Source organism: Mustela nivalis (genome assembly GCF_964662115.1).
Source record: "Mustela nivalis genome assembly, chromosome: 7".
Lineage (NCBI taxonomy): Eukaryota > Metazoa > Chordata > Mammalia > Carnivora > Mustelidae > Mustela > Mustela nivalis.
In genome coordinates, this window is record NC_139026.1 from 143750056 (window position 1) to 143772943 (window position 22888).

Below are 22888 nucleotides of genomic sequence, written 5' to 3' on the forward strand. Positions count from 1 at the left end.
GAAGCCCCCCACTCCTCCTCTCTCCCGGGGTTCACAGGAAGAGAGAAAGTTTCCCACAAGCACAGATTAAATTTGAAAGAAGAGATGTTCAAGAACAGTGATCTGATCAAACCACGGGATAAGAAGGGAACAAGGCACGAGATGGGGAGTGGGAACCAAGATTCAGACCTCCCAGGAGAAGGGCACAAAGACCTCTAGGGAGGCCCCTGTGGCCATCGTCCACAGAGGGATAAGTGCTTGACAGGAGCTCAGGTCAGAGGGAATGATTGTAGAGGGACATCTCCTCTGATCCTGAGTGTCTCCCAATGATGAAGCCCATCTGGGCCCTGAAAGGCAAAACCTCACTGAAAACCAAGGAAGGGCAGAGTGGGCTGCTGGTGGTCAGAGGCAGCCCTGGGCCACGTACACTGCCCTCGAGGGGCTCTGCGGGATGGTTCTGATGGAGATTCTGTTCCCTCCTTCTTTCTGCTCTGGCTGTTCCCACTACCGTCTTGAACTTGCTGGTGGACTTTGGTGGTGACTTGTTGGTTGTCAGTGTTTAGAATCATCTATGCCAACTGTTTCATTGAGTATTGGGGTGGGCTGGAGAAAATCCCACTCTATGTTTATAATTAAAGGCCTCGCCATGGCATAAATAAAACCAGAATCTTCTCTTATTATCAAGGCTTTTTTGTTTGTTTGTTTCTTTGTTTGTTTTATTCTTTCCAATTCTAAAAACGAGAGAGTTCATTGACAGGTTAAAAGGCAATGCAAAGTAGTTAAACAAAAACTTGGAGATTTTAAAGAGTGAAGGAATCATCCAAAAGCAGCTGAAGGATAAGATTCCTATCTGTGATAAAAGAATATTAAACATGATGATTGTCTTTCCATTGCAGTGAAGGATTTTTGGTAACTGGGGGGGAAAAAAAAGAATACGCACCATTGCACCAGTGTTTTCTAAGGAGGGAAAATACCGTGATTATTTACAGAGACGTCTACCTTCTTTTGAAATAAAACAGAAAGTTGTGACATGGACTCCAGAGCAGTATCACAGCATCAGTGTGGGCAATCAAAGGTGACATGGAGTCAGGGTACAGCTCTGCTCAGCTCTCCACAGAAGCCCACACATCCCTCATACGTGTTTACAGAAACCCATAGTTACCCGGTGAACCTCGGCATCCCAAAGCCCTTCTTTTCTCTGCAGTCATAAACCAAGCCCCCATGAGACAATACTGTGTATTCGTGGATATTTAAAATAAAGGTGTCACAATAAATTCGTGGTAATGACTCAACGTAGGGAGAACTGACTTTATACTTCCATCATGTAGACCTGAAGACGTCTGGATACTTCCCTCCCTGTGTGGGACAGTACCCCCTGAACCAGATCATCACAGAAAGGAGCGTTCTGGGGCTCCTGGGTGGCTCAGTTGGTTAAGCATCTGCCTTAGGCTCAGGTCATGATCTCAGGGTCCAGGATAGAGCCCCGCATCGAGCTCCCTGCTCAGCAGGAAGTCTGCTTCTCCCTCTGCCCCTCCCCCTACTTGTGCTCCCTCTCTCTCTCTCTCTCCCTCTCAAGTAAATAAAATCTTTAAAATAAAATAAAATTTAAAAAAGAAGATGGAGCCTTCTAGAGAGTTATGAGTACCTCCTACAGCCTCAATTCATCATGCTGATGAAAGGTAATTGTTTTGTGTTGAGCTGCTCCCACCAAACCAGTGGGGTTGTTGAGATATCCATTGTTTGCTAAAAAGTCCATGCAGTCCACCAGGAAGTGGGTTTGAGGAGAAGAAAATGGATTATGAACAGTGAAGCCTGAAAACTTTGTGTTTTCCAGTGAACCTAACCCTGATCAAAAGGAGAAAATGGTAGAACAAAAAGTATTATCTGGATTTTCAGGAAATCAATGTTTGTTCCGAGGCCATAATTTGAGTCGTCCAGCGTATTGTTTCCTTTGGGGCGTTTCCACATGCTTCCCCCAAACCAGAGCTGAGATGCCACCCTCTATGAGGACGCATCAACCATTTTGAGAGGACTTCCTAGTTCCTGCATCTCAATTTGGAGATGATTCTCTTCTTACCCCTGTTCATATCTTCCTGGTGAACATGGGCTGTATGTCTAGCACTAGACAGTGCCACCAACCCCAGGGTGCCCCCCCGTCCTCGGCTCAACGCTGGCTGTGCCTCTGTGCCGGAATCGCTGACCAGCCAAAGGAAATAGGAGTGGCCATGCCGGCGTCTGTTGGTTACGGGCCCCTAACAGCATACCGTAATTACAAACATTATTCCCTCGGTGGGGTGGGGGGCAAGGGCAGAGTTCTTGCGAGCTATTTATGTTGCTGCAGGAATTCTCTGTTCTCAACATTACCAAGGTTTATATAAATGGTCATGAGGAAAAACTGACTACACTGAAGAAAAGTACATTCTGTGCTTGGAAATGTTTTGCACATATTCCAAAAGGGTTGAGAATTAGGAGGAGGGAAGGCGGGAAGTTTGAGGGGGTGGGGTGGGGAGTTTCTTACATTTTTGGGAAAATGTCCCATACATAAGGCTTTTATTAATGTTATAAAAAAATCCCAACTGTAATTAATATTTCAAAGTTGTACACATCTATACCGAGGCCCTCAGACCCAAACATGAGAATGTGGAAATAATGAATTTCACAGGAAGACACTCCCCATCTGGGTTTTAAAGAAAGGATTCTTCCCACCACATTCATGCTCATGATGGCCTCACGGTTTTTTCCGTTTATGATCTTGTGCACAGTTTTAACAACATTTAAACCAAAGCACGGTAAATATCCATTCCATAGCCGAGGCCCAAATATCAGGTTAATACACTGATGGCTTCAGTCTGACCTGACAGCATCACATGAACTACGCCCAACATCTTATTTGGCCTTTTCACCCCTCAGAAGTACCTTCCTGACCTGGGTTCCCACAATACTTGTATTCTTACTGGGAGCTCTGGTGATCATCTTTGTTTCTCGTTTGTTTGTGTTCTGGGTAATCACACCTCCTCAAGTAGCATTTCAAAGAAGCCGTATTCTTTTTTTTTTTTTTTTAAAGATTTTATTTATTTATTTGACAGAGAGAGTTCACAGTAGACAGATAGGCAGGCAGAGAGAGAGAGGGAAGCAGGCTCCCCGCTGAGCAGAGATCCTGATGCGGGACTCGATCCCAGGATCCTGAGATCATGACCTGAGCCGAAGGCAGCGGCTTAACCCACTGAGCCACCCAGGCGCCCGAAGCCGTATTCTTTATACTGAATCCTACTCGTTACTTGAAATATTTGGCGTTTCCATGAGTTTTAATGATTTTAATAAAGTTAATGTACTACCTAATAATTACTTGCTTCCCTTAGAAAGTAATGAAAAAATAAATATGTCCCGGGAAACTAAAAGGCATTGAAAAGAATCGTTGTGATAAATATTGAAATACCACTTTTAATTACTCTGGGAGTATTATGCAGTGTCAGGGCACATGGGTCCAAGCATCAGAAGAGCATCACGCTGGGGGTTCAAGGCTGCGTCTCCTGCTTCCAAGTCCCCCTGGTGTCAACAGGACCCCTCCCGAGGGGTCTCTGTTGAGCTGCTTGGGCAGGACGTGGAGACAGATCTACGAGTCACTTGGTCTCCAAGTCTCAGCAGCATCAAGAGATGATGGGGTAACACCTGCTTCCTGGGGCTGATGAGAGAAAGAAGTGGGGGTGCTTGTAACATCTTCAGCACCAGGCCTGACCGGGAGCACCTGCTATGATACGTACCCGCCGTCTCAGATCTGTGGGCCTGGTCACCTGCTCTTACCTATTCAGTTCACTCTGTCCAGGCAACAGTTTGGGAAAAACTAATCCACATCTCCGACTTACAAGAATAATTAAAACAGTAATTTCATTACTGAGCTGTGGAAGAATTGACTGCCTGATGACGATAAATCGAAATAGGAGGCAATGGGTTTCACTCATTCAACGCTTGTGGGGTGACGGCTGCATGCTAGGTACTCTGCTAAGCTCTGACCGGCCCCAAATAGTTCAGACTTCATGTCTGGCCTGCAGGAATGTATGGTCTGGGCGGGGGGACAGAGCTGCAGGAGGACTCTGGGGGAGGGCCCGCCGCGGCAGGCCCTCTGAATGTGCAGAGTAAACCAGCAGTCGGGACCCAGACTCGGCTTCTCTGAGGCTGAATCACATCCTGTGAATGCCAAAGGGCAGGACAGGATATTGTGCAACAGCCTGGCATTGAGTGCTCAGATCTGTCCTCTGATGCCCAAATATCCCGTTTTGTGTTTGGAGAAAGAAGGCCTGTGGTCAAACGGAAGGGGTCCTTTCACTAACACTATGAGACACTGGGTACTGTGGGGGAGGAAAAATAATTCCCCTCTACTCTTTGGAGTTCTTGGATGACACTCCTATAATAGAAGACAGATGGACAAGGAAAAAAAAAAAAAAGCAAATTACTATGGATATCTCACGGGCACACGGGAGATGCCGAGGTTGATGAACAACACTCTGGGTGCCTTAGGTTCAGGCCCACATGCCATCCTCGTAGGGACAGGGGCTGGTGGAGGCATCTCAGGGGAGTGAACAGCTTCGGGGACAGAAGAGCAGAAGAGATGGGAAGGTAAGGGTTTGTGACAGTCTGTCTGGGTGCCGGGGGGTCTGCTTCATGTCTCCTCTCATGTGACAAGTCAATCTTTTGGTTGGTGAAACTCTTGGGAAGGGGCTGAGTACACGGAGGTCCTTTTGGAGGATCTGTCTTCACATAGTGTGGGGAGTTCAGAGAAAGCCTCCCCCGGCGTCTCTTCCAAAGCCTTCAGCTCAGAAGAACCAGTATGCCAGAGCTGCACATCTTAAGGTAGAAGATCCTGTTGTCCTTTAGACCAAAGCAACAGAGAAGCAGGCCTCTAAGATGGGGAGGAGCCAGAGGGAGCCGGTGTTGTCTATCCTTTCTCAGACTGGTCATCTGGTCTCCCCTCAGGGGGCCCATGTGTGGAGAGTGATTGTGTCCCTCGAGTCCCAGGAGCCCTTCATTGGGCACAGGTATCAAAGAGCTTCCTGCAGGAGAGTAACACTTGCTGCACCCCAGAAGCCACCGACAGTGCCGGGGTTACCTCCTACGGGCGGGGGGGGGGTCCCCTCCTCAGACCCAAGTTGCAGTTTCAGTCCGGGCGGTTGAGGAAGACGGTATGAGGCTCAGTCCTTTACTCAGGCATAAAATTTGCATTTCATACGAACGCTCAGCTCCCAGAAGATACAATACGTCTAGGAGGGTGAAATCTGTGACAGGAAGAGCCAGGCTCAGGCTGCTGGGGCATTCCCAGGACTATGTGACGAGAAGCTGAGCTCAGGCAGCTTCGGGGAATGCAGAGCCCGAGCTGAGGGATATGTAGATGTGACAGGCGGGAGCTGTTCCTCAGGAGGGTGACCACGGCACGTCTGGCCTGGGGGCTCTGTGGCTTCCTCTGTGAGGACAGGAGGAAGGCAGGGAGGGAGCAGGTGGGAGCCTGGATGATGGTGGGGGTGGGGCTCGCTCGCCTCCGGTGGGGGTGCGCGGCCCTGGGGTTCAGGGGTGAGACCCTGGGCTCCAGAAAAGGGTCCGTCGGCAGGATTGGAAGAGAAGAAGAGTCAGAGATGAATTCTCAGGGAACTGCAATTAAGAGGAGGGGAGGAAAGAAAGATTTCAAAGGAGACAGAAGGAGAAGATCTCAGAAGGCAAAGGAATAAAGCCGGACAAACGGAGGGTCGTTGGTCAGTCGTCCGTTTACCCAGCATCTCACGTGATCCATGAGTACGGTGGCCACTGAGCGGGTCGGGACGGACTGAACTCCAAGAGAGCATCAGAGACATGGAAGGGGTTCCGATGATGTCCCCCCAAGTTGTGCCACGTTAGCGGAAGGGTTATTCTAAGCTGAAGATGACGGAGAAGGAGCCGGTAGAAGAAAAGCCGTCTGCCTCATTGGCCTCAAAATAGCACTTAAGTTTATAAAGGTGCTCCATGCCCCCTCCAGGAAAGACAGAAGTTAATCACCAGAATTAACCCTAGACTCCGATCAGCCTGGAGATGACACAGAGGGTCTACACAGCAAACCTCACTAACTAGGCTTTATCTTCCACTGTCCCCAGAGACTCACTTCCTTATAACTTGCTGCCCTAGGAACTCAAAATTCTTTTCCTTAGTCTTGCCACTTCTGTACAAACGTGTTGCTCTTTTGCTAAGATGCTCTATAAGCCCAAGTTCAAACCCCCACCCCATTGAATTACTCTTCTCTGAGTGCTCCCGTGTGTATGCGTGATGTTGGTGTCGGAGCCTTTAAGTTAGCTCTATGACTCAGCCGATGGGTGGCCTTCAGGGTCCCCCATCAGCTCAGCACTGGATGAAGGTGGACTTCAAGCACCACTGATATCCAGTTCCCATGGAGCTCTTCAGAGAGGACGATCTCGGCCAGACATTTCAGTGAATACTTGTACTGGGGTCCCTTGAGCCCCTCATTTCTCCCTTAATTCTCAGAGCATGTCAACAAAGTAGGGTTCGTTTTTATGTTAGTTTTATAGGTGAAGTTGGTGCATAAACATGCTAAGGGGTTCTCAAAGCCCCAGAGCTACTTAATGCAGCAGATCAGGGTCTGGCCAACTCCAGAGCTAGGATTCCATTCCTAAGACCACCAATTAGATAATTAGACAGAGCCCAGTTGTGGGAGGCAGGGAGCATTCACCCTGAATGAACTTGAGGGACACTTAAAATTTTAAGAAATGGGACGTCCAATTTGTGTTTCAGAAATCTCCCTCTAGTTTGAGTCAGTTAGCTTACTCCAAGAAAAAGATGAAGTCCTGAGCTATGTGAGGCAGCCACCAGCAGATGGGGGAGAGGAGGCTTGGCCAACTTCTGAGTATGATAACGAGATTCAGGGGGCATGAAACACTGTGGATCCAGGGCTCCCTGTCGCTGATGACCAGTGAAAAAGACTCTGTGCCTTGTCTGCTGAACCCGTTCACCCGCTTTTCCCTCTCCCTGCTTCCAGCGAACACGGACTGTGCTCCTAGCTTTGAGAAGTACTTAGAGCAAATGCTTTCACAAGCCAGGGAGCGTCAGAGTTCCTCATTAGTGCTTAAGTGCCGTGGACATTTATGGCTAGGGCTATTCCTTTGTCGTGAATGTTATCCCATTATATCGAAATGCTTTATAGGCCTTAGTAGGAAGACACTACAGACTGAAAGTCCTAATTATTATGATTGCCATTATTACTATTACGATTTTTAAAGTATTTGCAGAATGGTCCCATTAAAGGACAGTTTATTACAAGTTTACTGTGTTGCATTTCTCTTTTCCAGTGTTCCCAGTGCTCTTGAACTCTCTTACAATGTTTTATTTGTTCCCACTAATGAAAAGAGAGACTATTAAAAGCAGGCTCACAGAATACAAAGTCATATATTTATTTTAGGTAATCTCTTTATAATAACCTTATTTCTTGCCACAATGGAATACAAATGTCTCGTTGATTTTCTATATATCTATCTAAATCAAGTAATATGTATCAAGCATCCTCATCTGTTGAAAAATGGGCTATTCAAAGAAAGAAAGAAAAGTAATCACAGATAATTGATAGTGATGATATGTCTTTGGCATATTATTATATTTAAGCTCCTTTCTAACAGACTCGCGGGTGGTGGCCATTAATTTGAGGCCAATTAAATATTTTTTTAAAAATGGATGTTTTCCCTTATATCTTTTTGACATATAATTTCAAGGAATTTCAAGACTCTTTGAAGTCAATTCACAAACCCCCAAATATCCTTAGACTCCAATTTCAGAACATTAATTTTTAGATGACCGACATCTATTCTCCTACTTTTGGTAATAAAAAACCCAAAATCTCGATAAAAGAAACCTCTCCTTTTTTCCTATTTCGGCGGGATAGGTCCCACAGCAAGCCCCCCGGGTTGGATCCGTCAGCTGAAATAATCAGTACATCCCACGCCCCTCGAATGTAATGATTGCTGAAGAGCCGGGTGCCCCAAATAGTGAGAAAATGTGTGCTGCTGACTTTTGAAGAGGACTCTGGGCTTAATGGTGCCAGTGGAAAGGCATGGGGCAGCGCAGGCTGCCCTGGGATCTTAGTAAGACAGTTTGAGCCCTGCATCAAGTCCATTCTAAAACAGCTCTGTAGACACCTCTGTTACATGAGCTGAGGTTTTTCCATCTTTGTTAAGCAGGTTTAAGTTGGGTTTGACTATACAACACAAATAGTCCTGAATGATCTGCACTAGCCTCGAGACACAGGTCCTAGTCAACAAAAGAGATACTTCAACCAGGACTGGCAAACTTGTTTGGTTTTGACCATGTCTAGTTGGAATGTGGTGTGTTGGGGATTTTCATTGATTTTTTTAATTTTTTTTTTATCCCTTAGTGATCACTAGAAAGTGTAGAAGAGGGTACAGCCATGACTAACTTTTAGAAAAATATGAATCCTGGAAAGTAGAGAAATGAAGCAAAGTTAAATCATAGGAGAAGTAAGATGTTAGGAAGAGGTTGGGCCAATCAATAGTATATAGCCAAAGACATAGAAATTTCTGGAGGGTTCCTCCTGTAAGAACTAGACTTGAAGAGAATTTAGGATTTCAGGGGTAATGCTTCCTGCTTCTGTGATACATGTGTCATTGAAAGGGACAAGGAAATATTTCAGGTGGGGCAGATTTCCTTGACAAATACCTGGATGAAGAAAGACGATTCCTGAGGTCTTCACACAAGATGACTTGTAAGGAGAGAGAACAGTCTTACTGAGTGTGCACTGGTCCCTTCCGAGGTGAGGTCTGATGCAGATTCTGGGAGGAAAGGAGACGGGAGAAAGAGCAGACTCACTCTTTTAGTGCCATTTGGCTTTTTGTTCTATTGATTCAGGTAGAAGTCATGGGAGTAATTTTTTTTTTTTCAATTCTCAAAATAATATTAAAACAAACCCCAAGTCTTTAAAGAACTAGTGGATATTCTATATTAATATTTTGTATACCATGTATGAACCAAGTTTTCTTTCTGAGCCGGGAGCCAGACAACTTGGGCCTTAATCGCATCACCTCAGATCATGATATGAGCTGAAGGCAAACACTTAACTGACTGAGCCGCCCATGTGTCCTAGTTGTTGTTTGTTTGGTTTTTTTTTCTTCCTAAATAGAATAATGACCATCACTAATACATCAAGAAAGTAACCTAAGTCAATTCAAAAGCAATTGTCACAGAATTTCTGATGTAGTATAGAAATGGTTAAAATTATATTCTCTCAAATAACCAGTTTTGGTAATATTTAACAAAGTCCCTTATTCTAAGTGTTTGATTTTTTATTAGAAAATGTCATAATGGATGTTCTTGGAAGAAAAAAAAAAAGGGGGGGGGGACTGGTTAACTAGTTTTAAAGGTTGTTTTAGTTATACATTTTCACAAGTCATAGTTTCGAGGCAGTTTCCTCTTTCTAAAATTTTACTTCCCTTATTACAGGGTAAACGCCTATTATGTACTAAGATGAGTCAATATTTGTTTTCTCATCTCAGCTTCTCCTTGGATGTTTTAAAAGTATATAGTCTGAATCTTGCTTCTTTCAGATATTAATATTAAATGACTCTTGTATTAGAGTTCTCCAGAGAAGCACAACCACTGGGCTACCCTGCAGAAGATTTACGACAAGGAGCTGGCCCATGCTGTTATACAGGCTGAGGAATCCTACGGTCCGCCAAGCTGGAGACCTGGGAAGGCTGCTGGAGTCAATGCCAGTCCAAAGACAAGAGAAGCCTGGTGTCCCAGCTCCCACTGTCAGGCAGAGAGAGCACATTCGACTTTGCTGCATATTTTGTCTTCTTCAGGCCCTAGAGAGATTGGGTGAGCCCCCACATTGGGAGGGGGATCTGCTTTGCTTAGTCCACAGATTCAAATGCCAGGCTCATCTGGAAACTCCCTCACAGACCTGCCCAGAGTAACATTTAGCTGGATGGCTGGGCCCCCTGTGAATCAGTTGAGTCGATGCATAATGTTGACACATCACAATCCTGGAGCAAGTCTTGGTCCAGGCAAGCAGGCCCCGATATCCTGTGGCCCCGTCAGGGATGTCTCCTTTCCACCAGCTCTCTGTGGGTCACCCCTGCCCACCAGACTGCTCTCGTCCAGCACATGGAGCCGAGGAGAAGCAGAAATGTCTCCAGAAGTAAATATTCTTGAAGAAACTTCATCTCCAGTTTCATAGCAACGAATATGCAAACATTGGGTTTTATGGTAATCCACAAAATACATGTCCAACAAGCTGCAAACAAAAAGAAAACTGATAAAATCATTTTTCTCCTATAATTTCCCATAATAATTACCAAAGATTTCTTCATTTTCTCAAGTTAACCTTCAGCACGTTATATCTATCTACCTATATATAGATATATATAGGATAGGATATATATCTATATAGAATATATAGCAGGATATATATCTATATAGAATATAGATACTATAATAAACAAAAGATCTATCTATCTGTACACATACATATGTATATAGAGAGAAATAAATAATTTAGATAATGAAAATGAAAGTCATTTCATAATTGAATTGTCTGATAAAAATAGTACTCCATTCGGGTAAGGAAGTGTTAGACTTTGATGGAAGAGTTTTGGCATGTGTATGTGTCTATGTGACCCAGGGAGAGAGAATAATGATAAATGTGTTTCTGATTAGGTCCAAGTGAAAAATCTAGATTTTAAAAAATTGCATTTTATTTGAAAGTAACACAAATTCTTCCCTCATCTTTCAAAATTTACCACTGAAGATTTTTCTCAAAGAAAGTGAATTAAATTCATCCTCATTAGCTCTAGTCTTTCAAATGAGTACCCTAGTCCTGCAAAGATATTCTTTCATATAACTGCCCTTTAGAAATGCCAATAAGCATGTTTCTGCTTTCCCATGAGAATATTTCACATCGTCTAAGGACAGAAAGTACCAGCATGAGCAGCTGAAATAAGTCTGTGTAGCACGGGGCTTTCCCATTCGTATTACTGGATAAATAGATTTATGCAGAAAGCACAAATAAGAGAATAAAGGGTCTTTTACTGAAACTCACCACACATTTCTTTTCAAGAGATCTAAAATGTTGAATTTTACAAACAAAAGCAGTAAGAAGTATGGTAATCCTATGCCTCATTTTTATTTGCTAGCCAGATTTAAAATAAATATACATAAAACAATTCTAAAAAAGAATTATTTCAGTGGGGAAAAAAAAAATCCACCCCAAAAAGAATATATGTCTTATCCAAGAAAGACCAAAGTATATATTAAAGGTCTAAAAATGTAAGCAGTTGAGGAGGAGACATTTAACACTAAGGTACATCAGTCAAGAACCAGATGGAACACACAACATTAAAGGGGTGCAGGGTGCTCAGTGTCGGAGTCTCATCCCCTGAGACATCGGGAAGTCTGGGCGTGAAGGCGTGGTTTCGTGCTGTATCCTGGGCACCAGCGATGATCAGCCCTGGTGGGTGAGGGTGAGGAATAGTCTTCTCTGTTCCCGACATTGACATGCTACAGTCTCTAGGAGAATGGTTTGGCAGCATCCAATAAAACTGAAGATGAACATTCAGTTTTACTGTGAAATTGCATTTGTAGGTATTTGAGGAAAGCCTTGAACTTAACTTAAAAAAAAAAAGAGAATAAACAGGCAAACTGTAACAAAGGGAAAGTCTGGCAACAGAACATTCAAAGAAGCACAGGAAATCTTGTTTACACAAATAACGATAAATATCCATAAAAATATGATACAGTGTTGCCTCTCTGAAACAAGGGGAGGCTCCATATATGATGAAAAGAGCAATCGCGGAAGGGGCGCCTGGGTGGATCAGTGGGTTAAGCCTCTGTCTTTGGCTCAGGTCATGATAGCAGTGTCCTGGGATCCAGACCCGCATCGGGCTCTCTGCTCAGCAGGGAGCCTGCTTCACCCCTCTCTCTGCCTGCCTCTCTGCCTACTTGTGATCTCTCTCTCTCTCTGTCAAATAAATAAATACATAATCTATGAAAAAAAAGGGAAAAAATAGAGCAATCAGGTAAGACAGTTTCATGGAATGTAAGGGGAGAGCTAAACTTTTGCTGTGTGTTTGAAGTGTCGGAAGAAAGGTGACCTGGGGGAGACAGCCCAGGAAGTGGAGCGGGGAAAGCCGGATCTGCGCCAGGGGAGACGGACCAGAGCTCCGGGAGCGGGTAAGCCGCACTAGGACGCGGGAGTGTGAGTGCAGGGAGGTGGTGGTGGAGGGAGCCCGGCCCCAGAGCCGGAGCCGACATTGCAACAGAGGGGCAGAGGGCGGCCAGATGTCCCCGGTCCAGTGCTGCTCTCAAGGCCGCCCTTTTGTAGCGACCTTTGTGTTTCCCTCAGGAGCATTTAATTCTTCCTTGAATTCTAACTGGATACATTAAAGTATAATCAGCCAATATAATACACTTTTATTTATTTATTTTCATTTTTAAAAGCTAGAAATGGAACATTAACTCAATGGCTTCCTGAAGAAGGAACATTTTGGGGGGGGATTTCACATGTACAGAGCTGTGGACCATGTCTTCATTACTGATACCTTCAGAAGCTGGCCGAAGAATCCCACCATCTCACGCTTGTGTGATGTGGTGTGGGTTGTGCTAAGCTCCTCCCGGCTTCTACTTCCAAGATCAAGGCTGTAGGGGCAAACACTCTCAGCCATGCAGTTCTCTCGGTGGACTGGGGCACAGTGTACATAAGCCTGCTTTCTGGACTGCTTAGATGCATGTAGGTCAGTGGGTCCCCAACGCATGCTCTTAAAAAAGGTGGCCCAGGAAAGGGGGGCCTTTCCTACCAGCACTGGTTAGAACTGGTGCACATGAGCATAACGGCAAACAGGGAAATTGATACAGCAAAATACTATGTAACCATTCAAAAGATTGCTCATGTGATACATATATTCACCGAAACTTTCTGGAAAAAGCTGCCTAAGCAATGGACTATACAGCACATGAACATTTAAAATGAAAAGTAGACCAAAAATATTTAATCTGATTTAAAGTGGGCAGAGGACCTGAGTAGGTGTTTCTCCAAAGAAGACCATACACATGGTCAACAGTCACACGAAAAGTTGCTCAACGTCACTGATCCTCAGGGAAATGCAAATCAAAACCACAGTGAGATACCACCTCACACCTGTCAGAATGGCTAAAGTCAACAGCACAAGAAACAACAAGCATTAGTGAGGGTGTGGACAAAAAGGAAGGGTCTTTCACTGTTGGTGGGAATGCAAATTGGTGCAGCCGCTGAGGAAAACAATAGGGAGGTTCCTCAAAAGATGAAAAATAGAGGGCGTGGCTCAGTTGGTTAAGTGTCCAGCTCTTGGTTTGGGCTCCAGTCACCATCTCAGGGTTCTGGGATTGAGCCCTGCGTTGGGCTCTGTGCTCAGTGTGGAGTCTGCTTGTCCTTCTCTCTCTGCTACCCCCGCCCCATTCGCCACTCGCATGATTACTGTATCATTATCTACACTAGCCGCCATCCGGAATCAACCCAAGTACGCACAGACCCACGGATGGACAAGGAGGATGTGGTATATATACATACAAGAGAATATGCACCACAAAAAAGAGTGAAATCTTGCCATTTGCGACAACACGGATGGCCCTAGAGGGTATCATGCTAAGTGAAGTCAATCAGTCAGAGGAAGAAAAAAGCCGTATGATTCCACTCATGGGTGGAATGAGCAAACAAAGAACAAAGAGGCAAAAAACCAGACTTTTTTAAATACAGAGAACAAACTGGTGGTTGTGCGAGTGGGGTGGGGGGGGGAGGGGGCATGGGTAAAGCACACGACACGGAGGGGGTCAAGAGCACTGAGAAATGTATAGAATTAAGTCATTGTATTTTACACCTGAAACTCACGTAACCCTGCGTGTAAACCACACTTGAGCAAGAAAACTTGAAAAACAGACAGTATAGAATTTGTGAACACAACACATGAGTGTAGCATAAAATAGGAATGGGATGACAAACTCAGGGTGTTCGTGACCTCTAAGGGGGAGGAAAGGCTCAGTAAGGCACTTCAAACTTACCAGTAAATTTTAATTTTCTTAAAAAAAAAAGTTTGAAATGTGTATATCTTACCGTGAAGACTTGATAAATCTGGCAGTTCATTATATTATTGCCCATATCTTTCTTATATTTTATAATGAATACCCAAAATCCCAACCCTGTATAAAACGTGAAGTGAACCCCACTGCTGGCACCACTAGTGAAGTTTGTGTGGTTCTGGGCAGCGGTGCCCTCGGAGTGCCTGGAAGAAAGGCTGATTACCTTCTTCATCTATTGGTACAAAATGCAATCGATGAACACGGTCTTAGTTGAATGAAAATCCTGACTACAGCAGAACTGGAAACTAAAATGAACATTCCTTCTTAGAGTTATCATGGCCACCTCGTACAAATGATGCTCCAATCAGACACTTGATTGTCTGAAATCCCAGCTGATTGGTAACAGCAACTTTCTCCAAAAGTGGAATTTTCCTGGGAACCAGGGACAGCCATCTCCTTCCTATTTAATCCTGCCTTTTAGGAAAAACCTATCATCCCTGCTTGAAACCCACCCCCTCTGAAGCCTTGCTCTGTAGGGCTCCATCTCCCGGTCTCCTATTTCTTAAATTCCTTGCAACAGCTCAATGGAATAGGTACCGCTTCTTCTTTGAGTAACACAGAGAACAGAATGTAAGTCATCCCAGGAGCTGCCGTCATAAACAGAGTTTGTGCAAGGGTGGCGGGGTTCTTGGAAAGGTTTCAAGCCCTCAGCCTACATAAAGGAAACCTGGCGCGAGGCAGAGTGCTCTGATTCACATGCAGCTCTGCTCAGATGCTTACAAAGGATTTCTCCAGTTCCTTTTTTTTTTTTTTTTAATATTTAAATCACATCCATTACAGCAAGATTTAGTGAGGGATATTCTAGCGGGAGGGGTGTGCCAAGTGCTGACCTGGGCATTTTTCTGAGTCCCAGGATTGAGAAATTACAGAAAGACTGTAGGATGCACAGAAATACACTCAGAGCCCCCGCTCCATGAGAACACCTTGCAGCTTTCCCCTCCTTCCTCTACCAGCTGGCTGCTTCCTGGACGCCCCAGAAGACATCGGCCGAGAATCCTAGCACACACACACAGCCCAGCAAGGTTAGACTGTGTTAATTTTAATGCAGCCTTCGTGGTTTAAGTATATGACAGAACTTGCTCATTCAAAAACGAATGAAAAGAGCAAAGCTCCATTTTTTTTTTTTTTTTAAAGCTGGGTAACAAGTCCAGAAACTAATCAATAAGCTCTTTCTACTCAACACCCAGATTTGTCATCAACTTAATCACCATCCTCAGCACACAATTCCTAAGTGGCCACATCTGCAGGACGCTGGGTCAGGTGCTCGAGGCAAGCTCATCTGTCCCTAGAGGACTTGGGCCTTGAATAGAGATGGACTAGAGCAGGGAGGGCTTGGACCATATGGTATGCACTCACACAACCATATTCTTCACACACACACACACACACGTGCACACAATCCAGTTATCCATACATATTTTCCAATCCACCAGGGTACCCTCCGTTTGATAGGACTGAGAAGCGAATCTGATTGTTGGCCATCATGTTGCACAAATGTTTATGAACTAAAACCAAACAAAATTTCACTGTATATGGCACACAATGGGAAACCACAGCTCTGGTTTCCTCTGGAGGGGACCACCGTCCACTTTCACGGCTCCCAAGGAAACCATAGTATGTAGGGCTCTCACAGAGAACCTTTTTGGTACGCGGTGAATAGTTGTTTCATGTCCATGGTTACTCCCCGATTAATCTATACGGTGAGAAAGAGGTCTTCTCTATTTCTAGATTGAGTTTTATGACGGAGTGTCACACCTAAATTCTACTTCGCGGCCAATCTCTAGAGCTCCAAGTTCTGACATTTCCCCAGACGAATCCATAACTCACTCTAAAGCTCCTGTAAGAATAACCGAAACTGGGTTTCTGGGTTGTCATTTACTGTTCCGCTACTGAGGTAGGAAAGAAAAGGGAGGTCTTACTCAGCCTTTCACTCAAGAGTAATCATGTGTGTATGGAAACGGATACTCCTTTACGGGGTTGGGTCCTGGCTCTTTAGCCTTGTGTTAATGGAGCCCCATTAACACTACTTGGTCATCTTGCTTCCCTGCCGTCCTGCTGCCGAGACAGGGCCTTTGCACCTCCCGTCCCTGCTTCCCATGGATGTTTGCAGGGACTGAGCCCTGGCTGCCTTCAACTCCGCTCAGAGGATGTCCTCTGCCCACTATGCCCCTCCCACGCAGTCCTGTCGTTGTCGCTCTTCCCGGTTCACTATGGGTTTTAGGACATGGCTTTTGTCTTTCTCAGTCAACAAGATATAAACCAAAAGAAAGCAGTAAAGGTGTCTGTTGTGTACACTTTTATATCCCTAACACCCAGACCAGTGCTTAGGACATAGAAAATGCTCAGTAAATTTCCGTGGAATTCCTCTATCATCTGGCTTACTGCGTCACCAGACACAGACTTACCACGCCACTGTGACTTCTGTTCGTCTGCATGCTCTGTCACAGACCTTCGCTAGGGGGTGAGACGCCCTGAGGCCACGGCCTGCTTTCCTTCTGCCCGCCTCTCCCGCACCTACCTCCTCCCTGGGGAGTGTGTAAAACAGACGCCGTGGCCTCTGACCCCCAGGACAACTGGCCTGGTCACACGCCAATCTCCCTGACAACTACCTGGGCGTGCTGACAGGGGTGCTTGCCCCAGTTCACCTCGGCGGAGAACATCCCCCGGGCCTGGCAGCAGCCTCACGTACTGATGTGATTCTCCCACAGTGGTTTGGATCTGGGCACCAGGAAAGGCATTAGGCACGTCTAACCCACGGATAGAGGACGTCACTCATTCATTCCCTCGTGAATCCGCACAGGCTCCGCGCTGACCCCCCAGAAGCCCACAGCTCACCGTTCTCAGTGCTGGATTGGGGGAAGCGACAGGCAAGAATCCACCTTGGAGACCTGACACCTCAGGCAAAGAGAGACCATCTCTCGACTCCCTCCAGCGATGCAGAGCCTGCTGTCCTGTGGGGTGTTCTGGGGACCATGAAGCACAGTAGTGAAGGGTGAGACATTGCTGTTTTCCTGGTGCTATAACACGGCAGGGAGAATGAAACCCAACTAAACGAGGCATAATCTTAGACAAGTGCCATAAAGTGAATGAAGCCAGACAACATAAAAACGTAGATCTGAGGATGTCATTCCCTTGGGGTTCTCTGGGGCCCCCAGAGCCCCTGAATGGGACCTGGGGAAGGGGTTGGAAGGTGGCCTTTGAGACGCCCAGGGACTTTGTCTGCGCTCACGTTCCTCCGAGGGTGTGCCGGGAGAGGAGGATTAATTCGGAAATTACCCGTCAGAGACTCCCTCCACGAGGAGCCAGGCTGGGAGCCAGGCAGCAAAATGGAGAAAGAGAAGCTGGAGGCTCAGGGGAGCCCTGTTTTCCCAGCGGGCTCTGGAGACCACGCCGCCCCCAGAGCTGGCTCGGTGAGAGGGACGGAAGCTGAGCTTCACACACTGGCCCCAGCTCCAGGCAGTCCCCGAGCTTTCCGGGGAGTCCCGGGTGCCCCAGAGAGTCCCCTGAGCAAAGCTGTTCTGCAAAGAACAGGGGAAGGTCACCCTCGGGAGAAGAACGGGAAGGAACAGGCGACTTGAGGAGGGCGGGGCATGGTGTAGGCGGTGGCTGGAGCTCAGTGAGGACCGGAGGGCCACAGGCCAGGGCCCAGGGCTTAGATTAGGGTCTGAGTTCGACGGGACGCCTCCGGAAGGTCAGGAACATTCCTGTTTTATATTCTAATTATTTCAGGAACTGGAAGGAAGACGATTTGCAAGATGCAAAGGTGAAAGCTGGAAATACACATGGATATGGTAGATTTAAAATAGATCAGAATCTTTACTACGATATGCTTCCGGATTTAACGAAGAGCCAAGACTTGAAAATAAGTGGCGAATGAGGTATTTTGCCTCATTGTCTCTATCTACCAATCTACATGCACCCACATACACAGATGACTTCATTCTGATAATTCCTCACGGAATCCCTTATGCCAGACCCGATTTGCATGTCCAGTTACAGGAGAGATATCAGGTGATCTTTTCTCAGATCGTAAACAACTCAGACACAGCGTCACAGAACACCTGAGTGGCCTTTTGTGATATCCGGTTTAATATCTCTTGCAATAAACACGTTCAAAAGATGATAGAGTAAGATGCGTGTTCCTCAAATGACATAGTCTCAAAAAATTTTGGAAAATAACTCACTAAAGCTCTAAAGAATACTCTGAAAGATTATTAAAACCAGCTGGAGGCCGTGATAGCTTCGTTTGAAAGTAAAACATACAGAACTGCCCATTGTCAGTGTCTTCTTAATGCAAAAGAAATGCGAGTCTTGTTTTTGAGGAAGTATGGACACCCTTGGATTCCGTGCCGCCGTTTCTTGCCTGCCCTACACCAGATCATTCTGTTACGCATCTACGTCTTTTCTGGATCTGCCGGTTATCTCCACGTTATTTGAGAAGGGTCAGAAGTATCTCCGTGCCCATTACAATACAGTACTCATTGCGGACACACTGGCTTTCACTGTGGCTTTGGAGTGTATGTCCGTTATAAATAACGTGAAAACTTCAACATTCATAGCTAAGGGATGCTTTATTGCCTTAATTAGTACCGAGTGATACACAAACATTAAACACAACTGCCCATTATAATTTTCACCTGATCTCTGAATTCTATACTTTTCTCAACAGGCTTCTGTCTTATAACTAGTGTCCCCTTTTTTAGTTTAAACATAGTCAATGTATTTTAAAACCAGAGGCATTTGTTTTAGCCTGTTTACTTAAGATTATAGTCAGGGGTTGATTTGCTTAATAGATTCAAGGAAAACACAGTTTGCAATAGGGTTGACCAAAACTGTATTTTAGAGAGCCTGGGTGGCTCGGTTGGTTCAGCGTCTGCCTTCAGCTCAGGTCGTGATTTGGGGTCCTGGAATCGAGCCCTGAGTCCGGCTCCCTGCTCAGTGAGGAGTGTGCGTCTCCCTCTCCCTCTGCCTCTCCCCATGCTCATGCTCTCTCTTTCTCTTTCTCAATAAATAAAATTTAAAAAAACAACAACTGTATTTTTGCCTGTTGATGTCTTTAACCCCATATAACATAAGAACATAGTAACGAAACATAGAGGCTAAGTAAGGATACCACAGACAGAAAAAGGATTGTGCAAATTGTGTCTGGGGAGCCACAGTCTTTTGTCTCAGCCGGGCCTGTAAAGTGCACCTTTACGCGGGTGCTGCTGTACGACCGTCCACTGAACTGGGGTGTGCAGGGAAGTCGAGTGCACAGAAACGTGTAAATCTCACAAGGGCGGCTCCGATGGCCCACATACTTATTATGCCCACGAGTGTACTTCTCCTGTGCAGACAAAAATACACCACCTTCCCAAGGTATGCGAGTCACCCCCCAAAATGAGGACCGGGGACCTCAGGTCCCTACTCCAGTTACGACAACCATGCCCATCGTCTGCCCTCTCCAGTTTCTGAGAGCAAACTTTAAAAAGCCTGTACGAATTACAGTAGATTCAAATTTTCTATTTTTATTTCCTTCACAACCTCTTTCTTCTTAGATAGTTTACATTTTAAAAATCTAGTTTTGTCAAAAAAATGTTTAATTGAAACTTTTTAGAAAGCGTACTTGTCGCTGAGAAATTAATCAGCAAAATCAGTGAGCTAATTTTAATGATGATTACTATTTTAATGGGTGAATATTTTTAGCTCTATCTGGAATGCAAAACCGCTCTCTGACTTGGTGAGATTTGAAGTGAGTACAAACTGCGTTTTGCCACATCTCACAAGTGCAGATAGCACATTATCTTAATTCAAATTAGGAAGGTATTTATAGAGCAGCCGAAGAAGGCATAGCGCAGACGCTGAAGACGGAAGAGACCAGACCCCGATAAGCGGGTAACGAGACCGTCCCCAAGACGGCTGCGCCCAGCTCTGTCTTGCTGAGAGCTCCGAAGATTTCGTTCTATGCCCCTTCCCTTGTTTTACAAAGGAAAAAGTGCATCTGCCATTGCAGGCTGAGGCTATAAACTACTGTATTACACCTGTTGGGGCGTGTGTTTATGGCGCTCGTTAATCAAAAGCGAGTGCTGTGTGTCTAGGATTTGCTCCAAGTCGAGAATGGAATTTTCCATAGAATATGGTGTTATGAATTACCACAACTCATGATAAGTTCCCATAAATAAGCCCTCTGTGAAAAGTGTATTGTAATAGTCGCGCGTGGAGTATCTGCACGGAGAGATTTTGACCTCCTTGCTACTATGTGAACGGCGTCTCCGGTCCTTTGTTTTCACAGTTGAAGCATGAGATGAAACCGTTAATATTTACTAAGCACATTTATACTCTGTTGGCCTGATGTATTGCGAGGAAGTGTCCTGCCTTCATGGCCGGGGGCGGGCAGAGCGTGGAAAGGGGAGCCTCACCGTCGATCAGTTTGGCAGTTATCAAAGCACACGCGTGGCTCACCGGTTCCTAGCCTACCATGGTGAGGAATCCTGATACGTTGAAGGATCTTATTTGTAAAATAATGAAACCAGCGCTTTGAAGAGGAGCTTCATGGAACTGGAGACAATCATAGTCATAGTCATGATCGTAATGGCAAGGCAGCTGGGTCTTATCTGTACCCAGGCAGCTCCGTGGCTTCTGGGAGTCCCACACCTTCCAGAACAATGGCCTCGGGGGCACAAGGCTTCTCTCTACCCATGCCACCATTTCCTCACCAAGAAGACTGTGGCTAAATGAACAATTAGGGCTTTTGACTCTGTACAGTTGACTCTGGCAACTGGTCTGAAACTAAAAATATTTCAACTTTGGCAGCCAGCATCTGTCAGAGTAATGAGAGGCAACCTCTACGGATTTACCTACACTCAGCCCAGAGATTGTCCCCAGGATGAACCTCCAGGGGCAAAAATGGAATACAATTAAATGGAATGATTTTCCCTTCCCTGAGAGACATTTCTGTTAGCTGTTTCTATTACTGAAAGTATTTATTTAACCTTTAATAATAAAAGAGCCACCTTATTAGATAAATGCACACTTCCATTTTCAGGGCTATGATTTGAAATATTTCCCGTAAATGTTCTCATTATTTGCAGAAATATCCCAGAGTCACTGCGCTTAGGACTTAGGTGTGGTCTTTTGTTTTGTTTTGTTTTGTTTTGTTTTGTTTTGTATTTCCCGCATTCTTCAGATGGCGCCGATTATGCTTGCTCGACTGTCCTCAAATCCACCTGCCCCGACCTGCCTCGCCCTCACTTGAGAGAGAAAAACTTAGGTCATACACCACAAAAGGGAAATTTTATTCTTTTTTTTTTAATATAATTTTTTATTTTTTATAAACATATATTTTTATCCCCAGGGGTACAGGTCTGTGAATCACCAGGTTTACACACTTCACAGCACTCACCAAAACACATACCCTCCCCAATGTCCATAAAAATTTTATTCTTTCTAGACACATACCTACCAGGAAATGATTGTCTTTATGTAGGACAGCATTGAACAGCAGCTGGGCATCGGCGGGTGTCTTTCAGTGCTTGTAAAAACAGGCTGAAGAAGGACTGATGTCTTCTCTCCCCGCGGTGGACACACACTGTTTCCCAGCACACGAGGCGGGAGTGGCAGCACTATACAGGTCTGTGACCATTCCTGTTCAGGTCCCATGTCTCCAGCTTGTCTTGTGTAGGCAAAGTGTGCTGAGCACAGAGGAACATAAATATTTATACGATAAAGCATCCTCTTACCTCAGAAGCCTGTCGGGGAAAAATACAGGTAACCGGGCCCTCCCTGACATCAGGTCTTCCTGTCCATCCCGTTTGCCTGCGCTGTCACGAGAATGTCCCTGAAGGAGTTCAAAATTTGCCCACACTCATTTGTGATTCTAAACATCCTCACAAAGGATCTTTTCCCCTCTGGGCTCTGTGGGACACTTTCTCTCATCAGCTTGTCAGCTTGTCAGAATCAAGGCTCCCCACCCCCCAGGTCCATACCCCATACCTGGAACGGTCTGAACGAGGAGACTCCTAAGGACGCCGGGCTGCCGTCTGCCTTGCTTCGGTGTCTCTGCACAGCCTCTTCTTTCCCCGTGCACTGAGTTCGTGCCCCTACACTCACTTAGGCCCTTTTCCTTCCTTGGTTTGCTTTCATTTTCAGTTGAGTTGCCCAGAAACAGACCTTGAGATGAGGAGGGTTTAGGGCAAATATTTATTACGAAAATTCTTCCTAGAGAAACCAACTGGTAAGGGAGTAGGGGAGATCAGTACAAGCAGGGCTCTGGGTGATCCCCGGGGGAGACCCGGGTGACAACCCCCTCCCTGCAGAGTTTGTTCCTGCTGGAGAGGAAGGGGCTCCTGTGCTCTGGGCGTCAGTCCTGGAGGTGGGGCTGTGGAGAGAGCGAAGCAGGGGCAAGGCGGGACTCCGGGCTTCTCCAGGGCAACCTTCTGAAGAAGCCCTTGTGCAGCAGGGAACAGCGTGCTCAGGAAATGCATAGCTGGCTAGTAGCGAGGGCTGGGGGTCTGGACCGGTGAAGACCGTGTGCCACCACGCTCTCGCTGACCAACTAATACATTCACTTTCTGCTCCTGCTTTAGGATGTCAGTGCATCTGTGATGCTGCGTTTACCTTAGAGAGCAATGAAGTGCTAGAACCCAGTGTCCCCTACTTAAGCTGTGCTGTTCACTGGTCATGCTTGTCTTTGAAGCACTTTTCAAATGAAGATTTGCCACCGGGAACATGTAACAGAAGTTGGGACAAAGAAACGAGACAGAAAAGTATCCTTTTCCTGTCC

At 45.7% G+C, this 22888-nt stretch overlaps 1 long non-coding RNA gene across 3 annotated transcripts; it reads right to left on the bottom strand.

Annotated features, from left to right (window-relative positions):
• Positions 1-3400: 3400 nt before the first annotated feature.
• LOC309869156 lies at positions 3401-22469 on the bottom strand. Of its 3 annotated transcripts, none has more exons than XR_014314017.1 (4): positions 22099-22469; positions 21569-21797; positions 8680-10255; positions 3401-5249 (listed from the first exon to the last, which is right to left on the bottom strand). It is a non-coding gene; the product is annotated as an uncharacterized lncRNA (long non-coding RNA). The 3 variants fall into 3 exon arrangements; XR_014314018.1 differs by having other exon boundaries at positions 3401-4845; positions 21565-21797; XR_014314019.1 differs by having other exon boundaries at positions 21565-21797.
• Positions 22470-22888: the final 419 nt, after the last annotated feature.